General features: G+C 46.4%; 1 long non-coding RNA gene across 1 annotated transcript; it reads right to left on the minus strand.

Moving 5' to 3' along the window:
• Positions 1–205: 205 nt before the first annotated feature.
• Positions 206–15,797, minus strand: LOC131897063 (uncharacterized). Its single transcript, XR_009375574.1, has 2 exons — positions 15,461–15,797; positions 206–570 (listed from the first exon to the last, which is right to left on the minus strand). It is a non-coding gene; the product is annotated as an uncharacterized LOC131897063 (long non-coding RNA).
• Positions 15,798–23,123: the final 7,326 nt, after the last annotated feature.

The raw sequence follows: 23,123 nt of genomic DNA on the forward strand, positions 1-23,123 counted from the left end.
AACAATAACAAACCAACAACAATAACAAACAGCTGGGCATGCTAACTCATGCCTGTAATGTCAGCATTCCAGCGCCGAGGAGTCCAAGCTCCGCCTGGGCTGAATCGTCAGAGTCAGTCTCCAAAAACCAAAACCAACCAAGCAGCACGATGTAGTTCACATGCCGTACAACTCACACTTCAACTGCATTCAGTGCATGCACAGGTTGTGAATCATCGCCACCCTAATTTTAGAATGCTCTCATCACCCCACAAAGAAACCCTATGTCGGTGAGTCCTGACTGCTCACTTCTGCCTTTCCTGGGTGCCTGGCAACCACGACTGGGCTTCCTGTCTGGGGAATTCAGAAGGGGCTTCACAGTCAGAAGCCCGGGTGCTGGTTTCACGATGTGGGGTGCTCGTGGCTCTTTCTCTCCCTCCTGTGTTTGGCTCTCAGTTTCTTCTTTTGGCGGATGGATAGCTCTCAGTCTCGGCTGCATGACAGGCAGGCATGGGATGTCCGGACGGCAGGATGGAAGGACAGGTAGGCACGCGGCACAGCGCGTGCGTGAGGCGCTGAGTTCATCCCACCCTGGAGAGAAAGAAAGGAACGAAAAGGAGAAGATCGCTTCCTGGCCATTTGGCTAAGATTAAGTGTAAAAAGAAGAGAACAAAAGAAAGTAAGCAAGTGAGATATGGAATTCTGAAAAAAATACCAATGCGTAAGCCTCACCCTCGGAAATCTTAATTCACTTGACCTGGTGTGGGACTTGTTATTGGAAACTCTGATTAAACTTTTCTTTTTCTTTTTTTTTTTGTTTTTTCGAGACAGGGTTTCTCCATGTAGCTTTGCGCCTTTCCTGGAACTCACTTGGTAGCCCAGGCTGGCCTCGAACTCACAGAGATCCTCCTGGCTCTGTCTCCCGAGTGCTGGGATCAAAGGTGTGCGCCACCACCGCCTGGCCTAAACTTTTTTTTTTTTAACAATAAAAAAAAAAATTACATTTATCTGTGTGTGGGTGCTCTGAGCAGTCAGGTCTCCTCTTCTACCCTGCAGGTCCTAGGGACTGAAGATCAGGTGTGGCAGCAGGGGCCTTTATCTTCCCTGCCAGCCTACGGGGCCCCTCCTTTTTAACATTTATTTCTTTATTGTATGCATGCATGTGGAGGTCAGAGGACAATGTGCAAGAGCTTTGTTCTGTGAGCACAGGTCACCAGGTGTCTCCACCAGCTGAACCAAGTTGCCTTTTTTAAATTTTTTTTTAAAGCAATGTGAACTGTTGGGCTGATTCAGCAGTTAAGAACAAACACTGCTTTTCCAAAGACCTGAGTTCAGTTTCCGGAAGCTGCATCAGGCAGCTCACGACCACCTGAGCTCTAATTCCACTGCCTTGGCCTCCACTGGCTTCTGCACTTACGTACACATAGCTACACAGAGACAAATGATTAAAAATAATAAAAATAAGCCTGAAAAAACATCGAATGTGTGTCCATAAGCCAGATGTTTTTCACATAAGCTTTACAATGCAAATATGATCCCTGGACCAGTAGAATAAGCTCGCACCACACCTCGGGAGTCAGCTTCTCATTAGCACCGAGGCTCCCCAGGCGACTGACATGCACGCTAAGATCTAGAAAGCATTGCATCCCGGTTCCTGCCAGCTCTGGCGTGCACACTAAAATCTAGAAAGTCTTACGTTCGGGTTCCTGCCAGCTCTGGCACCCTACAGTTAGTTAGTCATCTCTGCTCTTGCCTTGGTAAGCCACCAGGTGACTTTAATAATCAGTTCCCACAGACCAGAGTTTACCCACATTGGAAAATTGGCTTGTCTACTTGCTAAACAGGATACTGGAATACGCTATTGGCAAAGCCTTCCAGAAGTTTGTTCAGTGATAGCTAGTTACACAGTGATCTGGAAGAACATCAAGTCATTTTAGAGTTGTTTTATCTACTATCCAGAAGAGGGAAAAACCCATATGTATATGGGATTTAGGTCTTAACCTGTGGGCAATTTTGGAGCATTCTATATACTTTGCAAAAATCATATACCAAGTACACTTACATTTAAAGTATAAGCGGTGAGCAGGGCATGATGATGACTTTAATCCCAGCACTCAGAAAGCAGAGGGACGCAGATCTCTGTCAGTTCAAGGTTGGCCAGGGTTACATACTGAGACCTTGTCTTAAAAAAAAAAAAAAAAAAAAAGTGTGACCAGAGGTGTTCAACTTTGGTTGCCAATCAGAATCACCTTATTTTGCTTACTTATTTTTAAAAATAGTTGAGTTATACTGTGCATATGTGTGTGTATATATGTCTGTAGGCATATTTGAATATGGGTGTGCTCATGTCACCACATTCATGAGAAAAACCAGTGAGCGTTCTCTTCTTCCATCACGTGGGTCCTGGGAATTGCACTAAGGTCAGCAGGCTTGGCAGTAGGCACCTTTGCCTGCTGAACCATCTTGACATCCCTTATGTATTTTTTAAGACAGTGTTTCATGTATCCAAAGCTGGACTCAAATTCATTATCTAGCCAAGGATTACCTTGGATCTGTGATTCTCCTTGTAGCTCCCAAGTGCTGGGATTATAAGGCTATACAACCATGCCCAGTACACATGATGATGGGCATGGAACTCAGAGTTTGTGCATGCTAGACATCTCACTGGGCCCTCTAGCTTTTAAAAATTTGAATAGACTATTTCTTTCTTTCTTTATTTGAGTAGGACTGAGAATCGAACCCAGAGCCTCACACATGCTAGTAAGCATTCTTACGTTTCAGTTCTCTCTGGGGGTTTTTTGTTTATTTTGAGACAGGGTCTCATGTGTCTTAGATTTGGACTCTATATAACTGAGGAAGACCATAAACACCTGATTATCATGCCTCTATATGGTGATATTTTATTTGTGCTGAAATGTGGTTTTATTTGTATGTTAATAAGGTTGCCTGGAGATCAGAAGTCACAGCGAGCCATAATCGGGAGTCAGGTGGTGGTGGTGGCACAGCCCTTAATCCGATCACATGGCAGGCAGAGTCTCTGTGGTCAAAGACACATCCAAAGCAAGGTGACCTGAACTTTTAATCCCAGTACAAACCATAGAGACCTGGAGGTCTGTATAGACAGGCAGTGATGAGGAAATCATGTGGTTGGGTTTAGAGCCAATGAGAAGACAGAACAGAAAGGCAATAAAAAGACAGGACACAGGAAGAAGGTCTCTCTCTCAGGGGAAGGATGGCTGCGAGTGGTAAGGTAAGGTGGTCTTAGCTCTTGGCTGCTGCTCAATCTCTGGGCTTTTAACTCTGCATTTGGCTCTGTGTTTCTTATTTAATAAGACCATTTAGAATTTCATCTACACCGCTACATCCCAAGTGCAGAGATCACAAGTGTGTTTCTAGACAGCTTCAAAACTCCTGATATCTGAACCCCAACCTACACCAGATAGATCAGAATCTTGGTTTTGTTTGCTTCTAATTCCTTAGATGATTCTAGTAGCCAAATTTGAAATTGCTACTGTATTTCAAGGATGTTGACCTCTTTGACATACGAAAATAAGCCCTCTTCTAAAGGCTGAGACTCTATTCACAAGGCACTGTTGTTGACTCTCTGCAGAAGCCCCATGCTGAACATCTTAGTGTCTTGATCAGCAACAAGATTCCAGAGAAGGGGGGTTGGGGATTTAGCTCAGTGGTAGAGCGCTTGCCTAGCAAGCACAAGGCCCTGGGTTCGATCCTCAGCTCAAAAAAAAAAAAGATTCCAGAGAAGGTCACACGCACAGAAGTTTGGAGACACAAGCTTCTTAACTGTGTGACCACATTAAGCACAGTGGCCACCTGGGCACTTAGCATCATGTTGTGAGAAACAGGTTTTTCTATCAGAGGTGGATAGCCTGACAAGGACTCATGTGTCCCAAACCCACCCTTTTGTGCATTGGTTAGCCAATCCCATCACACTCTTGAGTTCCCACCAGTATGCTGAGCTAAAGTCATCCACCACCTACTTCAGGGATAAAAGATGGAAGCCATCTTGGCCAAGTGTGCTTGTGAGGCCAGTGTGGGTCTCGGTGGACCCTTTTTGCAAGAACTGTCTTGCTGAGCTAATTTTGCTTTGTCTATGTGCTCCTTTGTGCAACACTGAGATTATTCTTTGATTCTAGCAATGCCTCCCCAGTTCTATGCTCACCAGAACCCTACAGAGCCTGTAGAGAGGGCCTTCTCTCTCTGCCTATAGATTTTAGGGATATTGTTTTAAAAAATGATCAGCGGCGCTGGTTACTGTGTGGAAAGGTCACGATGCACGAGCCACGACAAAACCCAGTATCAGAGCTTTATTGGAGGGGGGGGACGGACACGGACACGACAAAGGCCCAGGCCCAGGGGAGAAGCACGTACATAGAGCAGAGAGAGAGAAAGATAGTGGGAGGAGGAGAGAACAGAGAGGAGGAGTCTGTGTCCAGCTTTTTAAGGATTCCCGTGAACATTCGCAGGTGAGCTTACAGAGCTACGCCATACATGCACTGATTGCGTGACCCCGCTGCATGCATTTGTGCAATCACACAACACACAGATGACATAAGATGCAAGACCCCTTGCTTAGCTCCTGAGCTGCGCATGTGCGGTCATGCAGCTGGAGTGGTGGCAGAATCCTAACAAACATGTCAGTGGCTGTGTAGGTTTGACTCACTATTGGTCAGCAAATGCATGACAATGTTTGTGACAGCTTAGATCTAGCTGTGGAAGCTTGTTTGCTAGCCTGTGGTGTTATGGAGAGGTGGTGGGACTTTCAGAAGGTGGCACTTAGTAGAAGGAATCGGCCATCGGGGCCATGCCCCTGAAGGGGATCTGTGACCCTGACCTTGCCCTCTCTGCTTTCTTTGTTTTGCAGTTTTCTTCAATGTACCTTCGTCATGACGCTTGCTACCTGTCTACATGCTCCAGGGCCAAAGGAAATCTTTCTGCCTTTTGTTTATCACAGCCACAGAAAGCAAACACAATGATACTCAACATGCCTGCTAAAAATGGCTTCTGGCACTTGGAAAAGGCTAGAGAAGAAGAGATAAGATATCCACAAATAGGAGAGGTAGCAACCAGGGCAAGGCGGACCAGAACCGAAGGCTCGGTTGGTGGTAAAGTCAGCAAGGACACCAGAAGCTCAGAGGAAGAGAAATCAGTGCCCACCAGAAAGGGCTAGAGATGGTTCACAACAGAGATGCCCCACAGAGGGGTGAAAAGGTTTTGTTGTCATTGTTTGTTTTTGTTTTTTAAGACAGTGTCTCCCTTTAGATCTCTGGCTGGCCTCGAGCTGGCTATGTAGATCAGGCTAGCCTGGAACTCACAGAGCTCTTCCTGTGTCTGCCTCCCAAGTGCTGGGATCAAAGGTGTGTGCCGCTAAGACCAGCCAAAGCAATACACTTTTGAGTGGGCAGTGGGTCATTCAGGAGATCAGAGACGAAATTAAAAAAATTAAGATTAATTTTAATTAATTTAATTTTAATTGAAGTTGTGTAGTCAATGGCTAGACTGTGCAAGGACACCTGTCTACCACGCATCATGACCTTGGGATCCATCCCTAGCAATGCAAAACAGACAAAACCCAACAAAATAAATATAGCTCAGAATGTGTAATGGGGGTGGGTCTCAGCACACAGTGAGGATGAGAACGGCTATAAAGCACCTGCCATCTGTGAAGCAAACAAAGATCTCCCTCTGCACACAAGGGAACAGACATGCAAAAGCTCAAAGGAAGAGATGGTGTGGGGTAACGGTTAAGTCATACATAAAGGGTATGGTGGTGCAGGCCTGTAGTTCTAGAACTCATGGACTGAGGCAATAAGATCATGAGTTTGAGACCAGCCTGGGGAATACAGTAAGACCCCCTTCACACACTAACACACACACACACACACACACTAACACACTAACACACCACCACCACCACCATCACCACCACCACCACGAACAACAACAATCTTGTCCAACTCCGCCACTCAGCCAATAAGGGTGGAACCAGCTAGGATTTGAACTTCGATCCATTCAGCTTCTCTGTCTGGTTTTCTGTCTCTCAGAACTGTGTATTTCTGCAGCATCAGCATTTAATAACACATTTACTCATATATATTATGTATTTCATTCTTTCTTTGAAAAATATTATAGTTCTAGAGAATCGATCTCCCCTAAGAAATGGCTTTGTATTTCGGTCTGGCATATGTTCTCAGATAAAGAGAACAAGAAAAGGCCCATGAAACAGCAGCATGCAGTCTCCTCTACTCTAGCTCTTCCACTAAAGGAAATAAAAAACAACATGTTGGGATTAGTTTTACAGCCCACAGGCAGACTGAGATCCAAAGTTTAAAGAGCCGTTCTTTAGTAACGTCCAAGTTACAGTCTATTTGAAGGCAGTTAAGCAAGTGTCTTGTTTATAAATTCAGGAAGGAGACAGACTCATCAGAAGACGCTAATCCAAGCTGGGTGTCATGACTCACATCTGTCATCCTAGCACTAAAGTACCCGGCACGGGATGGTAGGTTCAAGGGCGGCCTGGACTGCATAGACAGGCTGTGTCTCACAAACGAGCAAACAGAAACAGTCTAGTAGGGGTGTGGTTTATGGGTAGACTGCTTGTCTAACAAGGGAAAGGTCCTGAGTTTGACACCCAGAAGTGAGAAGAAATAGTACAATCCAATATTTAAAACTAAAATGCCTTTAGGAGACCAATTTAGCATAGACATTTACAAGATCATTGAGACCCCAGACTGGTAAAATCTCTAGTTACGGATGTGTGGTTAGAATCCCAGTCCCTGTGGAAGGTGGGAGAATTGGCTGAGCCCAGCAGTTAGGGGACACCCTGGGCCACACAGAAGATCCTACCTCAAAACAAAATCAAAACCCAAATGAGCAGTAGCATCAAACTATCATTAATAGGAAACAATAAAACTTTGCTGTTTTTGGAGACAGGGTCTTATGAAGCTCAAGCTGGCCTCAGACTCAACTCTGATGACTCTGAACTTCTGTTGTTCTTCCTGCCTCTGCCTTCCAAGTGCTGGGGTTACAGATGTGCTCTGCTGACTCACAGCTGGCTTTTTCTTTTCTTCCTTTTCTTTTTTCTTTTTTTGACACAGAATCTTATGTAGCCCAGGATAGCCTAGAACTTCTTTGTGGTTTTGTGCAGAGGATGACCTTGAATTCCCAGTTCCCCTAGTGCTGGGATTTGAGGCACCTGCCATCACGTGTGTTTTAATGTGGTTTTTGCTGGGGGGCAAACCCAGGGTTTCGTTTGTGCTAGGCAAGTACTCTACAGCTCAGCATCTTGATTACATATCTCGGGGTTGGTCAAAGATGACTATTCTGGGCTATGATTCAGACATGTTCTCAGAGACCCCACCAGCTCCTGATGTCATCTCTGATACTGGGCTCTAAGGTGGCCTTTAAATATTTTCAGGGGGGAAAAAAAAGATGTGAGAGACTACCCAAGAAGCAGGACATCTCTTGCCACCATAGAACTAGAAGGTCCCCATTGACCCAGCCCAGCCTAATCATACCAGGACGTGAAGGGCTGACAGGATAGTGGAGGTCCGTTACTCAATATGGTGGCTGAAAAGTTGAGACTGTGCTGGTCAGTGAACTGGTTTTGGCCCCTACAGCAGCGACTCAACCAGGCTTGTCAGTATGCGATGCCCTTGCCACATTTCCCCCACTCCTTAGCTCTGGGTGCTGATTCTCTGGTGCTCTCGTTAATTCTGTGCAATGCCACGTTCTTCAAGTACATTACAGGAAGCAAGTTATCAAGAGTCAGTGTCTGCAGCAGATATCCTGACAGATGCTCTGAGTGCTCCGTCAAAACCCAAAGGACTTACTTCCTCGGTGGCTGAGTGGGCTGCTGGCAGGCCGTCAGACCGCATGAGAATTACCTCTGTTGAAAAGAATTTGATCCCCTAAGGTCAAGCCCGGCTACAGGAGACGTCTGAATACAGACACTGGCCCCTACATGCTGCTGCAAGACTTCACACATGATGCTTAGTTCAGCTGAGTTTCATATAAATGATAATATAGAAATGTGTTGTAAATGACTCGTTGTTTATATGAAGTTCAAGTCTGGTTGGACATTCTGTGCTTTTATTTGCTAATTCTGGGACCACTAAACTCAAGGCAACTCTGATACTGCCAGGCGCAGAACCTTCTGTGGTTTAGCTGAGGCTCATGCCAGGGCATCCATCACATGGGAGCTCCACCCCTCTATACTCACTCCAGTTTCATCTCTCTCTTCTCTCTTCCTCCCTCTCTCCCTTTCACTGTCTCGTCTTCCTTTATTTTGTTTGGTTTCTGAGATAAGTTCTCATTCTGCAGCCTAGGCACGTCTGGCACCTACTGTGTAGCCCAGGCTGGTGTCACACTGTGGCAATTTCCCCTCAGCCCCCCCCCCCAGTCCTGAAATCACAGGTGTGCAGCCCACCATCCGTTTCTTTTTCTTCTCATTCTACCCCTCCCCCTCCCCCTCCTCGTTCTTCTTCTGAGATAAGACCTCACTATGTCCCTTTAGCTGGACTGAAACTCACTATGTAGACTAGGATAGCCTTGCACACTAAGAGCTCCGCCTCCTGAGTGGGGGATTAATGATGTGCACCAAGCCTGGCTTCTTTTTCTCATCTTTAGTGGTGACACCAGGAACACTTTTTTTTTTAATTCACTTTTTATGTATGGATGTTCTATCTGCATGTATGTCTGTGTACCATATGCATGCAGTGCCTGTGGATGCCAGAAGAGGGTTTTGGATCTTCTGGACCTGGAGTTACAAATGGTTGGGAGCCACCATGTGGGGTCTGAGAATTGTACCTGGGTCCTCTGAAAGAGCAACCGCTATTTGTAGCCATTGAGCACTTTCTCCAGCCCCTGGATGCACGTCTTAAAATACCTACTCTGCACCAACCTCCATCTCAGAGCTACTTCCTGCACAACCCAGTTGCAGCTGGTTCTCTTCCTTGCAACAGGGAGGTTAATGCATTGGTTTGCCTGTGTCTCAGTTGATCCCCCTACTTTGCATTAAAAAAATTTTTTTTGAGGTAAGATCTAGAACATGCTATGTAGACAAAGATGACCTTGCACTTCTAATGCCCCTGCCTCTCCTCTCATGTGCTGGGATTCTAGGCATGCACTTCAATGCCCAGTTTGTTTGTTTTTATAAGATTTACCTATTTTTGTGTGCATTGGTGTTTTGCCTGCATGTATGTCTGTGTGAGAGTGCCAGATCCCCTGGAACTGAAGTCACAGACAGTTGTGAGCTGCCATGTGGGTGCTGGGAATGGAACCCAGATCCTCTGGAAGAGCAGCCAGTGCTCTTAGCCACTGAGCCATCTCTTCAGCCACAATGAACAGTTTTACAACTAATAATTCTAACAGGTAATACTTTCATTTAGCTGGGTGACCAAAAATCGCCCCTGCTTCTTGTTCTTTGGGGTACCTGTAATGAACTCAAAAGTGTATTTGGGAGCTAAGCAAGCATGATGAGGTTCATAATCTCAATCTCAACACTTGGTAGGCTGAGGCAGGAGGAACCTGAGTTCAAGGTTAGTCTGGACTATCTATCAAGACCCTGCACACACACACACACACACACACACACACACACACACACACACACACTCCTAGTATTCAGGATACTGAAGCAAGAAGATGGCTGTGGATTTGAGGCCAGCCTGGGCTATGTAGTGAGTTTCTATGTAGAGAGTAAGTTCCTCCATGGTAAGTATCCAATCTTCTTGTTCACTGCTGTAGCCCTAACATTTAATTTGCATATTACCTGCCACACAGCTGGCAATCAGTGTGTTTTCCAAATGATTGAGTGACTCTCCTAGTGTAGCTTTTGGCATATAGAATGTGGTTAAATAATGTTAGAAACAACCTAAGTACATATAGAATGTGGTTAAGTAATGTTAGAAACAACCTAAGTACATATAGAATGTGGTTAAGTAATGTTAGAAACAACCCAAGTAGTTATATATTTTTCACCCGCATTGGACTCCAGTTAAAACTCAGTCACCTGTACTTCTAACCAACCAGCTCTCAGCTGGGGGCTCCTGGGACCTTCCCTCCTCACATGGGATGCTAGAATGGTGTGGTTGAATGAGAATGGTCCTACAGGCTCCTGTATTTGAATAGTCTGTGGGAACTGTAAGCCCCCAATAGACTCTTCATAAGTTGCCATGGTCACGGTATCTTAACACTGCAATAGAAAAGTAAGACAGACAGAAGTTGGTACCAGGAGTCAGGTATCACTGTGGCAGGCCTGACCATGATGTTTTTTCAGAAGAAGGTGGATGACTTTAGGACTTTGAACTAGAAAAAAACAGTTGAATGACATAAGCAGGGCTTAATGGGCCATCCTGATAGGAGCTTGGAAGACAATAGCCATAAGAATATGGACTATGGAGACCCAGCCCAAGAGGTTCCAGAGGGGAGCAATATTAGTAACTGGGCTAGAGACCATTCTCTTTTGGCAAAGAATGTGACTGCTTTTTGTCCTTTTCCTGAAAACTTGCCTGAGACAAAATTGAAGAGTTGGACTAAATTTGTTGGCAGAGGAGATTTCAAAACAGCCTAATAGATTCTGTCATGTCATGAGTGATCACACTTATGCAGGTCCACAAAAGAAATGAACAAGGGGGCAAAAAGAAACACAAAGTGCACAGTTGGAGGATTAAAAAGAGAGCCAAGAAATTTCATGTTCGAGCTCAGGCTTGTGCTGAAAGAGATAAGAATGGAATAAAATGAGCGGTGCCTCAGGGAGACCCCGCCCAGCTAGCTTATGAAAGGCCATCCTGCAACTTATGAAAGGAAAAGGCCAGGGATTTTTCTGGTCCTAAAAAACATCAGCCAATCAAAGCTTATGCAAATGTAATTCCAGGAGAGAACCAGGTTCCATCCCAGGCAGCATCCTGACATGCAGCATCAGCCACTTATGGCTTTAGAGTCATATAGGACACAGGAGTACAGGGGCTGTGGACTCTTCCTTTGGGGCCGCCAGGCGTGTGGCAGGGTGTCCCTTTGTAGAACCCCGAGAGACCATTGTGGGAAGCCGTGAAAGTGAAGCCTGGATGGTGCTGGAGACCCCAGGATACTGGAGGTGCCAGAGCCGTGGGATACCAGACAAGGAGAGCTCACACAGGGAGTGGAACCAGCCCGAGAAAGAGAAGCAAGCTGAGGTCAGCAAAGCTGGAAGGACAGAGCCATGAGCCCTTGGACATCAGACACGGAGGTACAGATTTGGGATTTGCCCTGCTGGGTTTTGGTCTCTCTTTGCTACAGTATGTCCTCACTACACCCCCTTTCCTCCCATTTGGAGTGGTAGGTAATGTTTATTCTATGCCACTGTATGTCGGAAGTATGTAGTTTGCTTTTATTTTACAGAGGGTTACAATTAAGAGATCGCCTTGCGTCTCAGCAGAGACTTTAGACCTTGAAACAGCATTGAGACTGAAAGACTAGGAGAACTTTTGAAGTGAGACTGAATGCAGTTTGTGCTACAATATGGCTACAAGCCTATGAGGTTCAGGGAGCGGAATGTGGCAGTGTGAATGAGAATGGCTCCCGTAGTCTCATATGTTTGGGTACTCTTGGTCCCCATTTAGTGACAGTCTTTAGTGGACAAGGAGGTGTGGCCTCATTGGAGGGGGTGTGTCACTGGGGGCAGGCTTTGAGGTTTCAAAAGCCATTCCCAGGTGGAAGGCCACCACCACCGCCGCCTCCTTGAGATTGCAGATCAGGATGTGAGCTCTCAGCTACTACTCCAGCACCGTGTCTGCTGCTGCCTGCCATGCTTCCTGCCGTGATGCTCATGAGCTCACCCTCCGGAAGTATAAGCCCCAATAAGCTCTTTCTTCTGTAAGTTGTTATGGAGAGGCCCCAAAACAGCTTGACCACACAGCAGCCATGACAGGCTCCGGGCCTAGGCACAGCTTCTGTGACAGGCTGACTGGCAGGCAACAAACACCCAGATCCAGGACAAGCCTGAAGCTGATACCACCCAGGGATCTATCTACCCAGGGGTGAGGAAGTACCTGACATCCTAAACATTCCAACCATTAGATAAGGTGGACAGATGTCCTTGAGTCTAGAACACACCTATTTTTGTTTTACAGATACCTCTAGACAATTGTCAGCCAATCAGGGTCCTGGACCCTGGAAATCCCCTCACCCCAACCTCTGCTATGATAAAAACTCTGCCCCATCTGAGCTCAGGGCTCTCTGTGCTCACCCTGTGTCAGACAGACAGAAAGACCAAGCTCAGAGCTTGAAAAGAATAAAGGCTCTTTGCTTTTACACGCAGGATTCGGTCTATGTGGTGGTCTTTTGGGGTCCCCATGATCTGGGCATAACACTGTCTGGGTTACGGTGTCTTAGCACAACAATAAGACAAATGATATTACAGGATTCAAGTCTGGATGCTTATTCCTCAGAAAAACCAAAGTCAGTTTTGGGGCTAGAGAAAGGCTTACTTCAGTAGCCAAAGGACAGAGAAGGGAAAGCTTTGCTCATGAATCAGCTTCTCAACCCCAAATAGATTGGGGTGATTAGATGCAGCACAGGGATATGGGGTACATGGAAGGCTGACACCATGGAGGACTGTTCTTGTCCTTTCTGGGATCAGTGGAGGTCTTCCAGAGTTGTGTAGTCTTTCACACCTCTGTGGTCAGACGTTGCATGTGCCTTGACTGGTGATAAATTTTAAAAATAGTTATTTATTTTATCTGTTGGCTGTTTTGTCTACATGCATGTCTGTGTACCGTATGTGTGCCTGGTGAGACGTCAGGTTCACTGAGACTGTGGTTACAGACAACTGTGAGCCACCATGGAGGTGCTGGAGATTGACTCCCAGTCTTGTGGAGGGGCAGGCAGTGCTCTCCACTGCTGAGTCATCTCTCCAGTCCCAGCCGACGATATCTGTAGCCTTGGTGGGGGAGGAGTGAGGCTAGGCAAGTTTAGGTCAAACTAACCCTGTGCTGTAGTTCTGACAGAGCATTTTTGACACGTTCAACATGTCTACATGCAGAGTAGGAGCTGCCCCACAGGTTAAGGCAACCAAGAAGACAGGCATGATATGTAGCAGAGATGCCAAGCAACTCCATTCCTTTCTTCTAGCCCACTGGGAGTCTGAAAACCAGCCAGAGGCATCTCCGAGTGCCCGTAAAATAAACAGAGCAGCTGTCAGCATGACCTACATACCCCACAGCAGAGGCACTACCTGCTGCAAAGCTCACAGGAAAGTGGCCGTGTTGTGCTCAGCTGTGTGATCTCCAAAGTTAGCAACGTGTAAGTCAGCTAGAAGCTAGTAAGGCCAGAGGAGTTAGTTAGGGTTTCACTTAACAACAGCAAGGGAGGCAGCCAGGCATGGTGGCACACGCCTTTAATCCCAGCAGATCTCTGAGTCTGAGGCTAGCCTGGTCTACAGAGCAAGTTCCAGGACAGCCAGGACTATACGGAGAAACCCTGTCTCAATCACCCCCTCAACAAAACAAAACAAAGCGAAATCTAAGTGAGAGAAGTCTTCCTCATAAAGTTTGGGAAGACAATTTATTGAAACTTATTCATTTGTTATAAAGGGTGTAGCCCCTACCCCCTAGAAGAGACACACAGGCCAAGCACAGGACAAAGAGGGTGTGCAGAATTCCAAGAGTCTGGGAGCTCCACATCTGCTGACCAGAGGCTTCTGTTCTAGTTTTGTGCTGGAGATTTGTGGAATACTCCTTTACACTGTGTGAATATATGTCACTGTGATCGGTTTAATAAAAAAGCTAAACAGCCAGTAGCTAGGCAGGATTTGGGGGGCAGAGAGGATGCTGGGAAGAAGGGCAGAGTCTGAGGAGCAGCCAGTCAGACTTAGAAGAAGCAACATAGAAAGTACATAGATGAGGTAAACGAGCCTCGGGGCAGCACATAGATGAATAGAAATGGGTTAATTTAAGTTGTAAGAGCTAGCTAAAAACAAGGTCTAAGCTATCGACCGAGCATTTATAATTAGTAATAAGTCTCTGTGTGGTCATTTGGGAGCAGGTGGTCCCAACAAAATCTCCCCCTACAGAGGCTGATGCAGTACCTTGTACATCCTAGACCTGTACCGTGTTCCTCAGATATATACCAGCATCCTGTTGCAGAATAAAACATTTAATTATGTAAAGACGTGCTGCTGTTTCACCTTGCCTGCCGAAGGCACCTGATTGGTCTACTAAAAAGCTGAATGGCCAATAACTAGGAGTAGAGGGATAGGTGGGGCTGGCAGGCAGAGAGAACAAGTAGGTGGAGGAATCTAGGCTTGGGAGAGAACGAGGGAGAAAAGAGGGAGATGCCCGAGGTCAGCCAGGTAGCAGACAGACAGACAGACAGGGAGGAAGGGAGGAAGCAGGAAAGCAGGACATACAGAATGAAAGGTAAAAAGCCCTGAGGCAAAATGTAGATGATGAAAAACAGGTTAAATTAAGTTATAAGAGCTAGTGGGACAAGCACAAGATAAGGAGGAACATTCATAACTCATATTAAGTCTCCATGTCATGATTTGGGGGCTGGCGGTCCAAGAAAGCCTGCTAGAGCATCCCCAAAGGGTTATATTGTTGTTGTTTTAAGACAGGGTGTTACTATATAGTCAAGAAGCATTATGGGACTGGAGAATTGGCTCGGTGGCAGTTAAGAGTGCTTGCTGCAAAATCATGAAAACTGGAGTTCAGATTCTGTCACCCACAGAACAAGCAGGACACCCCTAGAATGCCTGTAACCCCAGCTCCAAGGGTGGCAGACAGGAAAATTGGTGGGGTTTGCTGGCTTCTAGCCTAGCCAACAAACAGGAACTGTAGGTTCAGGGAGAGACCTCTAACTCAAAGGGCTAGGTGGAAAGTGACAGACCAAGATACCTACCCCCCTTTTCTAGCCCCAACTTGTGTGCACGTGCACACACATGTGCATATACACTTATATGGAGACAGGTACATACATATATAAACAAATTAACAAATCTTCTTTTTAAAGGAGTAATCACCCATGATATCTCAACAATATGGCTGCCTGAACAAGATCAAAGTAAGTACAACACCAACAGACAAGGTCGAAGTAACTACAACGCCAATAACACGGAAGGGAGAAGTTCACGGGCCCTCACCCCTAAACAAGGAACTACAGGCAACTAAGGCATGCAGAAAGGAGAGACAGTCTTTCCCAGGGCCGAGCCCCCATTGGCTATCCGATACCAATTGGTCAGCCCTGAAATTATACACGTACAAGCAACACTAAACGAACTGAGCAAGATGTGTGTGGGGTGTGTGTGTGTGGGGGGGTGTAAAATGATAACAAAAAGGGGGTCATGAATTTGAGAGGGAGAAAGGCAAGGCATAGGAGAGGTTGGAGAGAGGAAAGAGGAAGGAGATAGAGTGCAACTAAATTCACTTCAAAAAACTGAACAAAAACAAAGAAGCAATTGTGGCTGGCATTATCTTAGCTCTGCTACCTGTGGTCATGGCGCTGTGGAAATGTACTTCCTCACATGGAACTTTCCAGAAGCCTGTTCTTGGACAGCTGGAGGAAGCTGGAAATTCTTGGGAGCTGATCCCACCCTAACCCAGTTTCTTAGTCGATGAGTCCCTCTGATTGGAGTGGGAATAAAGTCGGAAGCAGAGTTTAAATGGCAGAGCTTCCCCATGGGCTGCAGTAAGGCTTGATTGCACTTAAGACCCTGCCTCACTGTTCTCCCCACTCTCCTGCTCCCTGCCAGCTGCCCTGTGGGAGCATTTCCTCAATCCATCTTGTACTTGTCTCCTCATCTCAGGATTGTTCCCTAGAGAGCCTGATCTAAGACAGCAAGTAAGTCAATAAAAATGAGGAGCCGTGGTCAGTCCCTGAAGAAAGGAGCATTGTGACAGAGAATAATGTTGTAGGAAACTACTCCAGGCAGGGAGGGCAGGCAAGGCCACCCAAGGAGGGGGGTTTCAGCCAAGAAGTTTCTGGACATAAGAAAAGTCAGGGAGGGGAAATCTAAGTCAGCAAAGGGCACGGGAAAGGCCGGCATCGTGTTCACGGAACAGAACAAAGACATGTGACGATGGATGGCAGGTGCTGACGGGGCATGGAAGTTAAGAGCATGCTCAAGCATCGATACCTAGGCTGTGATAAGGACTTTGGACTCACAGCAAGTGACAGGAATACATCAAGCCTTCAGCTGGGGTGTGATGTGAGATTTAATAAGCAGTTGCTCTGCCCAGTTCAAGCAAGGTATGGAGAGAGGCAGTGTGGATGTTGCCCGTGAAAGTGAGAGAAAGGTGTATTGTGGGAGGATTGGCAGGACTCCATTCACATTAGCCAGGGTCAGCTAGAACGATGCGTGAGTTTCTAGTTTGGCCACTGAGATAGGAAACCCTGGCGAGGAGGCTTGATTTGGAGACGTAGGAGCCTGTGTACAACCTAAGTCTCAGGAAAGCCCAGTGTGGAAACAGATCTGGGGAAGCTGAGTACCCAGCTCCAGTTTATCACTAGCACACACAGTACCAGAAAATTGAAAACCAGCTGTAAACACCAATCTAAACCGGCTCTAATTGCACTCTGTAAGCCACGTTGGCCTCAGACTCACTGGCAATCTTCCTGCCTCAGTCTCCTCCCAAGTGCTGGTATTCCAGATACCAGTGGCCCTGCCTGGCTTTAAGAAGTATGGCTTGACAGCCGGGCGGTGGTGGCACAGGCCTTTAATCCCAGCACTCGGGAGGCAGAGGCAGGCGGATCTCTGTAAATTTGAGGCCAGCCTGGTCTACAGAGCAAGTACCCGGACAGTCAGGGCTACACAGAGAAACCCTGTCTCAAAAATAAACTTGAAAGTTACTTTAACTCCCAACAACACAGGCTGCGGAGCATCTAACAGTCTCTCTCCACTGTGACAGAATAGTAAGGCCTCTTCAAAGCTGTGGGGGAGCTGGTGGGGAGAACCAGGGCCATGGGCAGGAACTCCAGTCTTCTCCCACTTCCCCCCTCCCTCCGGGTTAGCACTGCCAGGCCCCTCCCAGCCATGCAGCCCTCTCTCCCGCCAGGATCTCTTTGTGCCTTTTGCTGAACACAGCAAGCTCATTCATGTCTTTGTCAAAGGCACAGGCTGTTCCCAGTCTGGGGGACAGAGAGTGGGGTTCCTCAGCACCCATTACTTCTGGCAACAGCTCTTCTTGCCTTCAGCTCTAAAATTAGCTTCCTTGTGCCATCTCCCCTCCCAGGAGCGTTACTCACCTCTCTGTATTCCTGGCATGTTCTGTCGAGACATGTGCTATGGACTTAACTAGCCCCATTTTGCAGGCAAGGAAAGTCTAAGCCTCTAAAGCAAGGACACTGTGGGAGAGAGGTGGAGGGCTGACAGGCCCCCTGACCCTGCTAAACCTGGCTGGGTGAGGACAAGGGATCCATGGAAGGGTAGTACACAGGTGGAATGAGGGGAGGCTCAGGTCAAGGTCATCTGGGTCGTTTTAGTTTAATTCTGAGACTTCTCCTAGTGAGGGTCCTAAATGTGTCTTTTCTTTGGAACTTTAAAGAGGGACCATGGCCATGAAGGAGTGACTTTATTTGTCCGTCCTTCTCCCCTCCGACTCCCCCACTTTTTTTTTTTTTAAGACAAGGTCTCATTATATAGCCCTGGCTGGCCTAGAACTCACTATATCAATCAGGCTAGCCTCAAACTCATGACAGATATCCACCTGCCTCTGATTCCCTAGTGCTGAGATTGAAGGCACGTGCCACCACACCCCGGATTTCTGCTTTTGAAAGATGCTCCTTCCTATGTGCAGCTCTTCACCCAAGCAGCTTATGTTAGTTTGACTGCACAGGCCCTGTCAAAGCAAATGTGAATCATCCCTATTCTTTGTCCCAGGATTCCCACAGAAACTGGTACAGTAACAGCTCCCATTCATATAGTGCTTCACAACTGACAGGCCACCAAATTATTTCCTTTTTCTTTTCTGACAGGGTTTCTCCATGTAGTTTTAGTGCCTTTCCTGGATCTCGCTCTGTAGACCAGGCTGGCCTCGAACTCACAGAGATCCGCCTGGCTCTGCCTCCCCAGTGCTGGGATTAAAGGCATGCACCACCACTTCCTGGTCAATTATTTCCTTTTTTTGTTTTGTGGTTTGTTTCTGTTTTGATACAAGATCTCGTGCAGCTCAGGCTGGCTTCAAACTTTATATGCGGTCAAGGCTGACTTTAACTCCATATCATCCCGTCCTGTCTCCCCATCGCTGGAATCAGAGGCTTGTGCCACCATGTCCAGTTTGCAAATTGTTTCATTTTTAATTTTCATACAATGGAGGATGATGCGTTGGCTCCCTGGGTAAAGGTGCTTGTTACCAAACCCAACAACCTGAGGTCCATTCCTGGACAGATGGAGAGAACTGACTCCTTAAAGTTGTCCTGTGGCTTACACATGCATGCACACACGCACATGCACACCCCCACCTGCACACACACAATCATGAGTCTACACGCACACAAACATGAACACACACAGTAAAGTAAATACATGTTAAAACAAAATTTTCCTATAAAATCAAGGCAATTCTACTATAACCCTATGCTGTAGATGAAGACCCTGAGGCTGAGGGAGGTAAGAGGACTCCCAGGTCACTACAGTCAGGACTGGTACCCAGGTCACTGCGGTCAGGACTGGTACCCAGGTCACTTCAGTCAGGACTGGTACCCAGATCACTACGGTCAGGACTGGTACCCAGATCACTGCGGTCAGGACTGGTACCCAGATCACTACGGTCAGGACTGGTACCCAGGTCACTACGGTCAGGACTGGTACCCAGGTCTCTACGGTCAGGACTGGTACCTAGATCACTACGGTCAGGACTGGTACCCAGGTCACTACAGTCGGGACTGGTACCCAGGTCACTACAGTCGGGACTGGTACCCAGGTATCTACTGTCAGGACTGGTACCCACATGCCACCAATACTCACCCACAGCTAACAGTTGCTCCTGGGGAAGCAGTTTTGTTTCCAGAGTTCCACTCCTCTAAATGCTTGAGAAAGTTCTAGTTATTGACCTTCAGCACTCAGGAAGACCTTCTCGAGTGCGGTTTGTATCCTGGCCAAAAACAGCATTATTACAGGGACTTGCAATTACGGGCAGTTTGCAGCATGCCCTGACCCAACCAAGAAGAGTTCTATCCTCAGCTGATAAATGACCTGCGTCTATACAGGAGAGAAGATTCCAAAGAAAATAAACACACAGCAAATTGCTCCTTGTAGTAGGAAAGTTCCAGTGTGGGGGCAGAAGAAAGAGCATCCCAGAAGGAAGGAAGGCAAGTATTTGGGGATAGAAATAGAAAGTGTTGTGAAAAAGAGATCCACAAAGAACAATAGTTAGGATGGAACCATGGGTAAGAAGAAAAAGTACAGTGTAGCCCAAGAGAAAGGAGGTGAAAAGTCAAAAAATAAACGTTTATTGAGCAATCCAAAAAAAAAAAAAAAAAAAAACAAAAAACCAAGAAGTAAAGAAATTTGAGGGTTTGGATCAAATAAATCAGTGTTGAACCCACAGGTGAGAATGCCTTGGGGAACATCTGAGACAGGAGAAGCAAGAGATGGTTAGAACTATTTATTCCGTTGGAGCTGCATGTCAAGTGCTGTCCTCTGACCCTAAACATAGTCTCATCTAACTGGGGAGAAAGATCAGCAAATGTGAAGGCCCAAGTGTGGATCCCCAGAATCCCACATGAATGCAAGAAAGCTGTCTCAGGGTTTCGATTGCTGAGATGAAACACCATGACAAAAAAAAAAGCAAGTTGGGGAGAAAAGGCTTTATTTGGCTTACACTTCCATATTGCTATTAATTATTGAAGAAAGTCAGGGCGGGAACTCAAACAGGGCAGGATCCTGGAGGCAGGAGCTGATGCAGAGGCCAAGGAGGGGTGCTGCTTACTGGCTTGTTTCCCATGGCTTGCTCAGCCTGCTTTCTGATAGAACCCAGGACCACCAGCCCAGGGATGGCACCACCCTCAATGGGCTAGGCCCTCCCCCATTGATCACTAATTGAGAAGATGCCTTACAGCTGGATCTCGTAGATGCATTTCCTTAACTGAAGCTCCTTTCTCTCTAATGACTCTAGCTTGTGTCAAGTTGGCACAAAACCAGCCAGAACAAAGGCCCACCCATAATTCCAGTCTCAGAAAGTAAGGATAGAGGATTCCCAGAGCAAGCTGGCTAGCAAGACTAGCCATATCGACTAGTTCTTGGTGTGATTGAGAAACCTTGCCTCAACGGGTAAGGCAGAAGAACAACCCAAGATGTTCTCCATCAACCTCAGTCCCACATGCAAGTGCACACGTCTACACATGCACTCACATGCACCCACACACACACACATGCAAAAACAGGCATAGACCCATGCACACACACATGAAACATGGAAAAATACATAACCCCATCTAATGCACTGAGAACTCTTAATATTTCACAAATGGTTTAGATGAGAAGTTAAGGCACAAGCAGTTTAAATCTTCCCCAAGAGCACTCAGCCAGTTGATGAGGACAGGCGTGAACCCCACGCTTCTGAATCTGTCATCTTTCCCCTGTAGTAAATCACCTTGTAGAGGGAGCCTACCTCCATACCTCATGCTCACAGTTAGTGGTCAGATCAACCTTCGCATCCAGTATATGTATTCCTTTCAACGGGAAGTGACCGAAACTCAACTTAAACTGGTTTAAAAGCAAAAGGGAGCTCGCTATTCCACTGTTAGCTAAGGGCAGAGTCAAGGGTGAATCTGACAGCCCAGCCTTGGGAGGTGAGGAGTCAAGAATCTTAAGACTTTAGTTCCCGGAATCACAGATCCAGCAGCTCCTGAGACCTCCCCTTCCTTGCCCTTTCTCTCCTCATGCTGACGTCATCACCTACAGGAGCGTTCCTTCCTTCGTGCTGTGGGAGACGGCCTTTGTGCCCCTGTGCTCCTAGCCCAAGCAACTCATGCAGACAGAAAGGCCTTGTTCATTTATGGCTGTGTTCCCTCTCCTACCCTCTTTTTGGGGAAAACTGATTGGTCCAGCTTGGGTTATGTATCCAAACGTAGCCCAGTCACTGTAGCCCAGGGACAAAGGTCTGTGATTGCCAGCTGTTCCTACTAGGATCACATCAGGCTTGTGTTGTGTGTTAGGGATAAAGCCAGAGCCTCCTATGCGTTGAGCCCCATCCACCACTGAGCTACACCTCCAGACCTCGTGTTGGGTTTTGACACAGCCTTTCTCAGAAGGAAGCTACTGGTTTGGTTTGCTTTTATTTTGGTTGAGAAAAGGTCTCCTATAGGGCAGGCTGGCTTTGAACCCACTATGTAGCTGAGTTTGAACTTCTGATCCTACTACCTCCATCTCTCAGTACTGATGAGATTTATTCAGGCAATAAAGTTGCTGCAGAAGCCTGGGGATGGATCCCCAGAACCCATGGAAAAAGGTTCACGATACATCTAAAATCCGAGGGCTGAGCAGGTACGGACAGGAGGACTCAGTAGCCAGCCGGTGGAGCTGAGTTGGTGAGTTCTAGGATCAGTGAGATACCCTGTCTCAAAATAAAAAAAAAAAAGTCTCAAAGATGGAGGGCCAGGTGTGGTGGTGGACACCTTTAATTCCCACACTGCAGGGGCAGATGGATCTCTGTGAGTTTGAGGCCAACCTGGTTTACATAGCAAGTTCCAGGTCAGCCAAGTCTACAGTGTGAGACCCTGCCTCAACACAACCAAAAACCAAACTAAACCAAACCAAAACACCAAGCAAAAAACAAACAAACAAGGAAACAAAAATAATAACATGGAAAGCAATTGAAGAAGATACCCAGTATCAACCTCTGGCCTCCACAGACATCCTCACACTCACGTATGTGCAGGGGCATATACATGAGCACATATTATACATGCCACATCATATGAAAACAAATAAATAAAGCATTACAAAGGTAGATACCTCATAAACTGAGCATGATAATGCAGTCCTGTAATCCCAGCACTTGGGAGGTAGCAGCAGGAGAATCAGGAGTTGAAGGTCATTCTTGGCTATATAGTGGCTACATAGTGACTTTGAGGCTATCCTGGGCTACATGAGACCTGTTTCCAAAAAACGAGAGAGAGAGAGAGAGAGAGAGAGAGAGAGAGAGAGAGAGAGAGCGAGCCCTCATATTCGTCATGTAACCATGTAACTTTCTCTAATGTCAGTATTCTATATTATTATGGTACATTTCTCATACTTAAGAAGGTAAGGGCTGAGGCTGTAGCTCAGTTGGTAGAGAGAGGCCTTGCTCATCCTATATAAAGTCCTGTGTTTCATCCCCCGTACCACATAAACTTAGAGCAGTGGTACATACCTCTGCTACATAGAGAGTTGGAGACCTATCTCAAAGCAAAACCAAACCAAGCAAAATACAGCACGATACATGCTGTATACATAATAAATAAATAAATCTTAAAAAAAAATACAGCACGAAACTAGCATTGGTAAAATCCTATTAACTACATTTATCTTTATTCAAAATTCATTATGAGATTTTCCATGAACTTGTAATTTATTGTGATGGAAGGAATAATTACCTGTAATTCCAGCAATGCAGTCGGCAGAAGCAGGAAGGGCGTGAGTGGACAGCCAGTCTGAGCAAGGCAGTGACACCCTGACTCCAGAATACACAAATTACTAGCCAGGCATGGTGGAGCACTCTTGTAATTCCAGCACCTGGGAGATACAGGCTGGAAGGTCACGAAGGAGTTTGAAGCTGTCCTTGGCTACACAGCAAGTTTAAGCCCAGCCTGGGCTATATGAGATGGTGTATAAAAAGCCAAAAGATAAGAAAAAAAATATTTAGAATCAGTACATATCTATACTATGTTAGAGCAGAACACTTTGCATATATAAAGTTCTGAATAAATACAACCTGTAATGATGTTGTGCGTAGTTGTAGGTTTATAATTATTCTCAAGGTGCGCGCATTTTATCCATCTATTGGACAGTGACTGAGTGGGTATTCTGTTTCAGAAACTCTCCTAAGCATGCTGGTGTCTCTGCCTTCACATTGGGCCTTAGTCTGTTCAAGTTGTTGTTAAGAAAGACAGCCTTCTTTTTCTTCTTCCTCTGTTCCCCCTCTTCTTCTTCCTCTCCTCCTCTTCCTTCC

Source organism: Peromyscus eremicus, chromosome 20, assembly GCF_949786415.1.
Source record: "Peromyscus eremicus chromosome 20, PerEre_H2_v1, whole genome shotgun sequence".
Classification (NCBI taxonomy): domain Eukaryota; kingdom Metazoa; phylum Chordata; class Mammalia; order Rodentia; family Cricetidae; genus Peromyscus; species Peromyscus eremicus.